The sequence below is a fragment of the Staurois parvus genome, unplaced genomic scaffold (genome assembly GCF_062004578.1).
Source record: "Staurois parvus isolate SC_StPar_1 unplaced genomic scaffold, SC_StPar_1.0 ptg000209l, whole genome shotgun sequence".
Lineage (NCBI taxonomy): Eukaryota > Metazoa > Chordata > Amphibia > Anura > Ranidae > Staurois > Staurois parvus.
The window spans coordinates 5159192-5171529 of record NW_028318005.1 but is presented as its reverse complement, the minus strand read 5'-3'; the positions used below and the strand labels follow the sequence as shown (position 1 = coordinate 5171529).

Here is a 12338-nt window from a genome sequence, read left to right as displayed (position 1 = left end):
GCTCAGCTACTCGGCAACATAAAAACCATGAAAAGGTGGTCTGTATCAAGTACTGATGGCCACAATTGTATCATGTATTAAATGTGCCGCAACATACACTAGCAGGATCAGTGGTAGAAAATCTTCCCGCTTGCTGGAAATTGCTCAAAAAAGATTTGAATTTTCCATTGTGCAAGCACTGTGTACTGCAGAACCAAGAATGAAAAAAAAACTAACGTTTTCCGGGCAACAGACCTAAGACAACCTTACTATTAAAGTATCCACAAACATGAGATTTCCCGACACAGATGGATTTCAGGCGCTCAGGAGAGAGCACACCGATCACGGGCGGATTTCAGGCGATCAGGAGACAGCACACCGATCACGGGCGGATTTCAGGCGATCAGGAGACAGCACACCGATCACGGGCGGATTTCAGGCGCTCAGGAGACAGCACACCGATCACAAGTGGATTTCAGGCGCTCGGGAGGAGACAGCACACCGATCACAGGCGGATTTCAGGCGCTCCGGAGGAGACAGCACACCGATCACAGGCGGATTTCAGGCGCTCCGGAGGACAGCACACCGATCACAGGCGGATTTCAGGCGCTCCGGAGGAGACAGCACACCGATCACAGGTGGATTTCAGGCGCTCCGGAGGAGACAGCACACCGATCACAGGCGGATTTCAGGCGCTCCGGAGGAGACAGCACACCGATCACAGGTGGATTTCAGGCGCTCAGGAGACAGCACACCGATCACAGGCGGATTTCAGGCGCTTCGGAGGAGACAGCACACCGATCACAGGCGAATTTCAGGCGCTTCGGAGGAGACAGCACACCGATCACAGGCGGATTTCAGGCGCTCAGGAGACAGCACACGATCACAGGCGAATTTCAGGCGCTCCGGAGGAGACAGCACACCGATCACAGGTGGATTTCAGGCGCTCAGGAGACAGCACACCGATCACAGGTGGATTTCAGGCGCTCAGGAGACAGCACACCGATCACAGGTGGATTTCAGGCGCTCAGGAGACAGCACACCGATCACAGGTGGATTTCAGGCGCTCAGGAGACAGCACACCGATCACAGGTGGATTTCAGGTGCTCAGGTATTCAAAATGTTTGGACTTTCATTTATACAGCAAAAAAAAATGCTAAAAAATTCATATGGGTACAGTATTGCATGACCGCGCAACTGTCATTCAAAGTGTGATAGCACTGAAAGCTGAAAATTGGCCTGGACAGGAAGGGGTAAAAGTGTCCAGACTTGAAGTGGTTAATTAGCAAACGTGTTATACTCACCTGCACTGTGCATTGGTTTTGCACAGAGCAGCCCAAACCTCCTCTTCTGGGGACCCCCATAGCCACTTGCTATGGGGGCACTCAAGTATGCTTGCTCCTGAGCTGGCCCAGTGTGTCCATAAGACACACAGAACCAGGCCCAGCCCTGCCCTTGCTCCCTCCTCACTGGCTTTGATTGACAGCAGCTGCCTCTGAGCCAATGAGGAGGCAGAAAGCCTTCAGGCTTTACAACCACTTTAAGTGTTTTCCAAAACAAAGCATGCTGTGAATGATAACTATTACAGTTGCTTGTGTTCTCACACTGTCAAACCAGTAAATAGCTGGTGTCATAACTGATCACATGTGCAACACAACTGTAACTGCAGACCAAAGAGGATAAGGCCTCTTACATGCTGGGATTTAGCCCTGTGCACCAGATCCCGGTGTCTTGGTGTCGGTGGAAGACATTAGGGTATCATCCGGCAACCAGTTAAACCCTATAAGAAGCTGAAAGTGTTGGTGGCTGGAAGGTGCACCAAGTGGTACTAAGGGTTCCGGCAGTACGCACCAAGTGGTACTAAGGGTTCCGGCAGTACGCACCAAGTGGTACTAAGGGTTCCGGCAGTACGCACCAAGTGGTACTAAGGGTTCCGGCAGTACGCACCAAGTGGTACTAAGGGGTCCGGCAGTACGCACCAAGTGGTACTAACGGGTCCGGCAGTACGCACCAAGTGGTACTAACGGGTCCGGCAGTACGCACCAAGTGGTACTAACGGGTCCGGCAGTACGCACCAAGTGGTACTAACGGGTCCGGCAGTACGCACCAAGTGGTACTAACGGGTCCGGCAGTACGCACCAAGTGGTACTAACGGGTCCGGCAGTACGCACCAAGTGGTACTAACGGGTCCGGCAGTACGCACCAAGTGGTACTAACGGGTCCGGCAGTACGCACCAAGTGGTACTAACGGGTCCGGCAGTACGCACCAAGTGGTACTAACGGGTCCGGCAGTACGCACCAAGTGGTACTAACGGGTCCGGCAGTACGCACCAAGTGGTACTAACGGGTCCGGCAGTACGCACCAAGTGGTACTAACGGGTCCGGCAGTACGCACCAAGTGGTACTAACGGGTCCGGCAGTACGCACCAAGTGGTACTAACGGGTCCGGCAGTACGCACCAAGTGGTACTAACGGGTCCGGCAGTACGCACCCTGGGATGAATGCCTAGAACACAAGTCTGCTCCGAATTGGCAGATGTGTACAATTATTCTAATGGCTTTATGCATTGACATGCGTAGACACAAGATATGCAAATATGTAGAGCCCTGGACACCGCCTGTCCTACTTTCCCTAATACGCAGCTAAAGCTCACATCTTGTTTGTACGGTCCAATTAATTCCTATAGGGACTGTGCTTGGATGCAGAAAAAAAAAATATAAAAAAAAAATATGAAAAAAAACTATGTATCCAAATGCAGCGTTTTAGTTGCACATGAGAATGAAAAGAAAAAGGTTTTTTAAAAAAGGTGCATTCACATTGAAATGTTTCAGTTGGTGTCATCTACACCTCTTTCTGGCCAAGTCCATAATTATTTCAGGACTGATGGCAGTCCTCTACACAGATGTTCCTGACAATATCAATGTTGGATAGTGAATGTCACCTCCGGACCCTCAGTCTCTTCCTGGGGGGGGGGGGGGGGGGGGGACATAGGCAGGTCCCCTTTCCCGGGAAGAGGTTCAATCTTGCACTGTGCATTGTTCACAATTCGATCTCCGGTTGATAAAATTCCACCCCCCAGCCCCTCTCCCCAGGACATGCATGGACAGACATGGAGCACCCAGGACTTACCAGGACAGAGCAGCACAGACATTAAAAACAAAGACAAACAACTTTTCTGCAATTTCATTCAGAGCCAAAGATCCCAGCCCTCCCCCACATGTGAGATCGCTGCTCCCCCTCCCTCCTCCTCAGTGACATGTGAAATCCTCAGGCAGCCTTTAACTTCAGGCTGGAGTAACCCTCTCCTGGCCAGATGACCCGCCGTCTAGACAAATGGCTGAGAGAGCAACTCCCTCCCCCCTTCAGGTCCCAGGAAGGACAGTGCTGAATGCAAAAGGAAGCACTCATGCCTGATCATAGTCACCCGGCCAGTACTACGCTTCCCATCATTGCCAATATGTGTGATAAATAATCGCACTGTGTGCTGCAATTCATGTACAACCAAGGTGCCATTGGCCTAGGCTTGCACTAGTGCTGCTGCATAATCATGCGCTTTTCAGGACTTTTTCCTTTTTTTTTTTTTTTTTTAAAAAAACACGAGTTAGCATGCATCATTTGTTTTTGATAGGAGGAGGGGGACTGGTTGTTAAACATAAAACTCTGCCATAAAAGCATCTACATGCATTATTCATGCACTCCCATTGAAGTCTATGGGGCCAAAAACGCATAATGCTGCACCACAAGCACCTGCACAAAAAAAAAAAAAAAATTATAAAGATATATTATTATACAGGATTTATATAGCGACAACAGTTTGCGCGGCGCTTTACAATATAATGGAGACAATACAATTACAATACATTTCAGTACAGAAGGAATAGGAATATATATATATATATATATATATATATATATTTTTTTTTTTTTTATTAAAACATAAAAACCACAGAACACACGACACCATGTTGCATTGATGTAAACGGGCTCCATAGACAATATGTGATTTCCAGTGACATTCATTCCGCATTACAGCAGACGCAGGAGACGTTGCGCTAATGTAAATGGGATCTTGGACCACACTGATGAATGAAGATACCCAGCCGGTCTGGGATTTCCAATCCAGGCGCTATTTTCTTGTGATTCCCAGCTGTCATGCTGCAATTTTTTTTTGTATTCCCCAATAATGAACCTCACCAACAGAACCCCATTAAATGTAATTTCTAATAATTTCAACACCCCAAAAAGTAACCCTATTAAAAAAGATGTAAATATTTAGTTCACACAAGCAGCCGTGGAGGTCGATTCACTATTTTACTGGCCAACTACAATTTGCCATGGGGGCAACTGAGGACTGAGGACATTGCTGCGGCCTGCCATGCTTCACTTTACAGTGCGCCAATTTAACTCAGCCGGCCGAGTTTGACAAATGGTACAGCAGTGCAGCTTGCAGAACTTGCCCACTGAAGTCATGGACTGCACTGCGTCGCAACTGCACGCCAAACGTGTGGCATTTCAATGTGAGATCCCTTTTGGGGGCACGCACGCACACACACACCCAAAGCAGGCGGTGGAGCTGCAGTCTTGCTGCCCTCCTGAACACGGGGATGCAGCCACTCTGCTGTACATATACCACAGCCACAAAGCTTTGCTTCACAACCACCACAAAAATCAACTTGCATTTTGCCTTCTGTGGGTGGTACTGCCGCCAAATACAACCCAATCAAGTGAGTGGGGCCACACAGCGAGTCAACATTTTCAGGGATAAAACAGGCAGTGAGGTGATGACATATCGCAGATTGCCTTTCAGAGGGGCAGCAAGGGCTGCCACACATATAAACAAATGCATAAACTAAGTCTAAAACACCTCTGAAAAAGCTCCGCAGATTGCTTTTCAGAGAGGCAGTAGAGCCTCCCATGTAAGAGCGGCCTAAGGCCAGTTTCACATTTCTGTGTTGCAGTAATGCTCATATCATGCATTCTGACAACAAACCGCCTATGAGAATTTAGTGATTGGGCCAAGATCTAACTTCATTTCCCATTACGCTGCGCTCATTCCTTCTGATCCAAGGCTGTCAGCCTGAAGGGATTTTTAAATTCAATATAAAACTCCCCACCAGCTACACATTGGGAGAAATTCACTGTGGGCAGCACAGTGGCTAAATGGTTAGCACTTCTGCATGGCAGTACAAGGGTCGTTGGTTCAAATCCCAACCATGGCACCACCTGCCTGGAGTTTGCATGTTCTCCCTGTGCCTGCGTGGGTTTCCTCCGGGTACTCCGGTTTCCTCCCACTCTCCAAAGACATGCTGGTAGGTTAATTGGCTCCTGTCTAAATTGGCCCTAATATGTGTATGTATGGATGTGAGTTAGGGATCTTAGATTGTAAGCTCCTTGAGGGTTAGGGACTGATGTGAATGTTCAATATATATGTGTAAAGTGCTGCGTAAATTTACGGCGCTATATAATTACCTGAAATAAATAATAAATAAACCTGGAGTACACAGAATATGGTGCAGTTGGTAGCACTGCAGCCAATCAGCTTCTAACTTCAGCTTGTTCAGCAAACCCCGGTTCACATATATGCGGCTGTGCGGGCCATGTTTTGCGAGGGCACAAGAGCCCATTCATTTGAATGGACTCCCGTGTCCTATGACACGCAGAGAAGTCCCTGCACTTCTTTGGAATGCGTAGCCCACATGGGAACCTCGGTTCCCAGTACGGTTGCGTTTTCCAGTGCGGGTGGCATGCCATTAGATTTAATGGCACCCGCCCGTGGGTCCCCCATTTCTCTGTGTGAGTGGTGCGGTTGCGCAGATTTTCGTGTGGATCCGCAGCGGCACCACCCGCACAGATGTGAACCTAGCCTTAAGCTTTGACAATAAAACCTGGAAGCTGATTGGTTACTAGGCACGGCTGCACTACATTCGATGTGCACCAGCTTTAGTAACTCTCCCCATTGTATAAGGGTGGTGCATTGCGCTGTCACAACACATCGGTTTCTTCTCGACCTTTATTATAATGTCACAAAGTAACACCAGATGTAGACCCTGTTCTGATATTCTGACAGCTGCAGGTGCCGGCTGTTGACTACAATACACTGTTGGGGAGAATCCTCCAGCCTGGATGTTCAGTGTGTATGGAAGTATCGGATTTCTCTCGTTCTTGATTCAGCTCATTCATCGAAAGAGATCTATACATCCATGGCCAGCCTATGCCAATCAATGGAGATAGGACGAATGTTAGAAATGACATTCATTTTCTGGGGTCCAGATTAACACATACTGACCTACCTGACCACTGCCTCACCCATAGGAAATCATTTCCTGGCAAATTCCAGGGAGAGTTTAGGGATTTTTTTCTACACCAAAAATCTGTTTGTGGATGAGTGTCTCTATACATACAAAGTAGACCTGACAGCAGTAGACCAGTGCTTCTCAACCACGGGGCCCCCCACATATGGGATCTCCCAGGACCACAAGACCCACGTTGTCTCCGGATCAGAGATTGAGGAAAGGACTTTGTGATGAAGCATGCTGATGTGATCTGGAGCTCTCGTGTACAGGGGGGACCCCAATGCAATCAGGGGCTCTCATGCATAGGGGGGACCTCTGAAGTGATGGAGGGGGCTCTCATGTATAAGGGGGTACCTCTGATGTGATGGAGGGGGCTCTCATGTATAGGGGGGACCTCTGAAGTGATGGAGGGGGCTCTCATGTATAAGGGGGTACCTCTGATGTGATGGAGGGGGCTCTCATGTATACGGGGGGACCTCTGATGTGATGGAGGGGGCTCTCATGTATACGGGGGGACCTCTGATGTGATGGAGGGGGCTCTCATGTATACGGGGGGACCTCTGATGTGATGGAGGGGGCTCTCATGTATACGGGGGGGACCTCCGATGTGATGGAGGGGGCTCTCATGTATACGGGGGGACCTCCGATGTGATGGAGGGGGCTCTCATGTATACAGGGGGACCTCCGATGTGATGGAGGGGGCTCTCATGTATACGGGGGGACCTCCGATGTGATGGAGGGGGCTCTCATGTATACGGGGGGACCTCTGATGTGATGGAGGGGGCTCTCATGTATAAGGGGGTACTTTTGATGTGATGGAGGGGGCTCTCATGTATAAGGGGGGGGACCTCTGATATGATGTAGGTGACACGGATATGATGGGGGGGGGGGGCAGCTCTGTAGTGAAGGAAAAACTTCTGACATGATGGGCAGACTGGGATAATGGGGTGGGGACTCATATCTATAGACAAGACTCTGACGGGATGGGGAGAGACCGATGTGATGAGAGCTTTCTTGTATGGGGGGGGGGGGGGGGGGGATATGGAATGGGGAGGCTTTCCTGTATAGAATGGACTGTGGTGTAATAGTGTGGCTCTCATGTGATGGAGAGGTGGGGGGTCTCATTTAGAACGGGGACTCTGACATGGAGGGGGACTTTGCAGTACAGTTTATTTCTCCGCAGTGGTAGTACACGTTCCCAGGCTCAGGTTTCCCATTGATAAATTACATTTATGTTATCTCAGACTGGAGGTCCTGCAGATCTTACACAAAGGTGCCGGGACAGAAGAAATGTTGATGTCAGTGCGGACTATGGATCCCGGCCAAGGATCAGCAGCTCCTCAGTGCCATTTACTGTCATATCTGTGTATAGATTATTGCAGACGGCGGGTGATCTGACGGCAGCTCTGGCGGATCATGCACCATGACTGATCACTGGAGGAGACAAAGAGGATCTCACAGTGTACAGGGAGGGTGACCTCCAGAAACAGAACATCACAGCACAATGAGCACACTGTCATCTGTACAATCAGTACACAGCGGGCACTGTACACCCATCATCACACTATACACAGGGCAATGATGGCACAATGTGTAACCCATCAATCAGTACACTGTACACACATGGCACTATACACAGGGAGATGATGGCACAATGTGTAATCCTACAATCAGTACACTGTACACACATGGCACTATACACAGGGAGATGATGGCACAATGTGTAATCCTACAATCAGTACACAGCAGGCATTGTACACACATCATCACACTATACACAGGGAGATGATGGCACAATGTGTAATCCTACAATCAGTACACTGTACACACATGGCACTGTACACAGGGAGATGATGGCACAATGTGTACAAGGGGCACTGTACAGAGATAATCACACAGAATATGGGGGGGGCTGGGGGTTGTCAAAACTGGAGCAGCTGTGCATGACAACCAATCAGCTTCTGGCTTCAGCTTGGTTTAGCTAAGCTTTGAAAAGAAAAGCCATAATCTGATTGGTTGCTATGCACAGTGTGGGTAAATCCCCTCCACTGTAGTGTCACGATCAGTCCACACACAGTAGATGTGATCCTATACAATCAGTATACAGATGTCCCCATACACACAGTCCGGCACAGAACTCACCAGAGCAGCAAGTTTGTAGAAATCCAACGTGCCCGATCTACTGATGAGGGTGGAGCCGATCAGATTTCAGCTGTAGGTGGAGTAGCCCGGTACCGCTCCGAGGTAGGTGAGATCATCCAGGGGCGGCCGGGCAGTCCTCTCCCAGCGTTAATAGAAGGGACGCGGGGTCACCGATTAGGGGGCGGAGGGGGGTGGCGGGGGACCCCGGTAAAGTTGCTCACACAGCGCCGCAGTAGGAATGCGAGGAATGATGGAATTCTCTTCCTGGCAGGTGGGCAGCTCGCTCAGCCCTCATTGGTGGGCCGCTGGGTGAGCTCAGAATACATTAACATAATGAGGCGTGACGTCACGCGCCGAGCGGCAGCAGGTAGACTGAGGGGAGAGGCGGCAGACGCTGAGCTGTGAGGGAATTGTGCATGGAAGTGTTCTGTGATATGCTGCCAGCTGTACACACTCCCAGTCCTGCCCTGGACCTCAGTAAAATATACAATGTATCTTCCTCCATCCCAAACCAATTTCTTCTTTTGAAAGTCTAAAAGAAAAATAGTAATAAAAGCACGTGTGTGGATTTAGCCAATTGTTGTACTCATATTAAAGTGTATTTTACATAGTTACATAGTCTGGCTGAAAAAAAGACAAAAGTCCGTCCCGTTCAGACATATTTAAAACCAAAACTTTATGTTTTGCAGTTTTGGATAGAGTTGGGAACGGAGCCAGGTTTTTTGCTGTCTGTGGAAATTTCCCTTCAATTCCTGTCCCAGAGACGCAATAGGAAGTTAGTGGAAATCCCCCCAAAGGAGGGGAATTCTCTCTCAAAGGGAAAGTTCACTTTCACCAAAGAATTGCCTATGCAGGTCTGTGGATAAAAACTAACTGTGGGGTTGATTTACTAAAGGCAAACAGTCTGTGCACTGGAAGTGCAGTTGCTTTATATCCAAGGGGAAGCTCTGAAATGAGGTGAAGCTCTGCTGATTTCTTTCATCCAATCATGTGCAAGAAGAACTGCTGTTTTTTTATTTTCATTGCATGTTCCTCTCAGTTCTAGAACAACTGCACTTGCAGTGTACTTCTAAGTGTGCTTGGAGGGCACTCACAGTGCACAGCTTATTTGTCTTTAGTAAATCAACCCCTGTGTGTCTCAGACTACAGTGAACAATGTATATAACAATTCTATAGGTGTAGGCCATTTACGTACTTCCTGAAGCCTGACTGGAATACTCCCAGGACGTTACTAAGTGAGACCTAGTCATTACTGCTCACCTCCACCATCACAGGAGCCAGTGTTTTCTCTCATTCAGTCCCCCCTCACATGCTCTGTCTCTCCTCTGATACAGCATCTCTGAGCTCAGCGTATGACAACTCACTCCTGTGATGGTGGAAGTGAGCAGTAACATGTAGGCCTCACTTATCAACGTCCTGGGAGATTTCCAGTCAGGCTTCGTGAGGTACGTAAATGGCCGTCACCTATAGCAAGGGCACTATTCAACTTTAGTCAGAGACACACAGTTTACTTTTATGTCTGAAATGTGCATAATTCAGTGCTTTCCTGACACCCCAGGAAACACGCATTTCTTTAGTACACATGTGGCGGTGACATTATTTGTTAGTGGCACCCCTCTGCATGTGCTAACGCCCATGTTTTCACACTCAGCAAACTGCAAGGTGCCACAGGATGCAGTTTAGTGCACTGCCATTTTGGAAACGGATTAACCTCCCTAGCGGTCTGATTATGTCCATATTTCTGTGCTCAAAGCGGTACATTTTTTTGCAAGGAAATGTGTATTTTTTTTTATTGTAGGCCTGTAATTTGTAGGAATAACTCACTGAAATCTGTCCGAACAAGAGTCTAGTAAACATCCTGGGTAGGATAAAATTTGAAAAACGAAATCATAAATTATAATTTAATAAATAATCATAAAAAATAATAATATAATAATAAATTTAATTCAATAATATAATCAAACCAAAAACACTGAAATTTGAAATAGAGCGCCAAGTTCGCACATCACTGAGCAAAGTTGCAGAATCGTTTTCAGTGTCTGATGACGAATTTCCCCACGAATCATTATCACTCAATTCTGCAAGTAGTTCTGATTTACTATCGCTGTTCTCTAGCTGGTCTAAAACCAATTTTGAGCTAAAGGGACGCTTTTTGGACGCCATGGTCATTTCTCAGTTTCCAGGCAGCAAGAACAGTAAAAATGCAGGCAGGGCACAGGACAAAGCACTCGGGACAAAATGTATGTGAAATGGTTTGATACAGGAATGGAATACTATGTGATTTTAGTGAATTTAGTGAATTTCTCTTTTTGTCATTTTCAAATTTTCCGTCGTTCTGTCCCCGTACGTCCCGACGTCGCAGGGGATGGAACCCAGATGACAGATGCCGGCATCCACCGGATTACATTGCTGGAGACACTGCAGGAGGGACATCGCAGGAGCGCAGGACAAGGTAAGAGAAGAACAGATCCTGGAGCAGTGCCGCATGGTAAGCCCGAGTGGAGATCGAGGATACCGCTTGTGGTACTGAAACTTTACCCCGAGCTACATTCGGGAATACTGCCAGGGAGGCTACGGACTTCTTTTTCATGTTTCTCACACAGAGGTCAGCCCACTGAAATTAATGGACTGCCCTACCCACGACGTGTGGAAATGTGTGCTTGTGCCATGGCACCTGCATGGTGTGAACCTAGTCTAAAACCAAGCAGGCTGCAGGCAGTGCAGGAAACTGCAGTTGTCGAAGGAGGTAAGTATGGACCTGCGGTTGGGTAGAGAAAAGGGGTTGGCATCGGTTAGTATATCAAGGGGCAAGAGACGGGGGCTGAGGGAATTTTTGTTTAACCATTTGCCCGCCGCCCTGTAGCAGAAATACTTCTACAGGGCAGCAGGGCAGCACAAAATCACGTATATATACGTGATTTTGCATTTCCAGGTAGGGTCGGCTTCAGCTGTTGATCACCGGGTCCCGGCCGGTGATTCCCCGCTGGCACCTGGCAATCGCTGAGTATCACTGAGGGCAGAGAGGTCTGTATGTAAACAATACAGATCTCTCCTTTGTCAGCTCCAGCACACTGCTTTGTATTACTCTGCATAGCATAGCCATACAAAGCAGTGTGTTTACATAGTAAACTACAGCACACAGTTAACCATTTGATCACCCCAGATGCTAACCTCTTCCTGCCTCTTCCTGCCCAGTGCCATTAGTACAGTGTTAGTGCTTTTTATTAGTACTGATCACTGTATTAGTGTCACTAGGGGTGTCAGTGACAGTCAGTCCCCCACCCCAGTGTCAGAATGCCCACCGCAGTCCCGCAATAAGTAGATGATCGCCGCCATTACTAGTATAAAAACAAATTCCAGTATATATACCGCCATTTGTAGACACTATCACTTTCACGTAGACCAATTAATTTACAAGTATTGTAATTTTTTTTAGCAAAGACATATAGCAGAATACATTTTGGCCTATATTTATGACGAAATTAGATTTTTTACATTTTTTTTGCTAGACATGTTTAACAGCAAAAAGTCTAAAATATTGTTTTTTTTTTCTCAAAATTGTCAGTCTTTTTTTTCTTTTCAGTGCAAAAAATAGAAACAGCACAGGTGATCCAATACCACAGAAAGAAAGCTCAATTCATAGGAAAAAAAGAACTTAGATTGCATTTTGGTGCAGTGCTGCATGACAGCGCAATTGGCAGTTAAAATAACGCAGAGCTGTATCGCAAAAAAATGGTCTGGTCAGGAAGGGGGGTAAATCCTCTGGAGGGCAAGTGGTAAAAGATGACCATGTCCTTTCAGCAATAATATGGTAATGGAGTGCTCAACCCAAAAGAAGCCGTTGGATTCTTGGGGTCTTCCTTGATGCACTGACTTACTACTACCCCGAGACACCCACCAACCCACCAGCAGCAACCTAATGAC

The 12338-nt window shown here is 47.7% G+C and overlaps 1 protein-coding gene across 1 annotated transcript in view; it reads right to left on the bottom strand.

Moving 5' to 3' along the window:
* Positions 1–8656, bottom strand: part of VGLL4 (vestigial like family member 4) — a 162580-nt gene extending 153924 nt beyond the window's left edge. The window contains exon 1 of the mRNA XM_089678706.1: positions 8415–8656. The gene's annotated coding sequence lies outside the window, so the exon portion shown is untranslated. The remainder of the gene's footprint in view (positions 1–8414) is intronic.
* Between the last annotated feature and the right edge of the window lie 3682 nt (positions 8657–12338).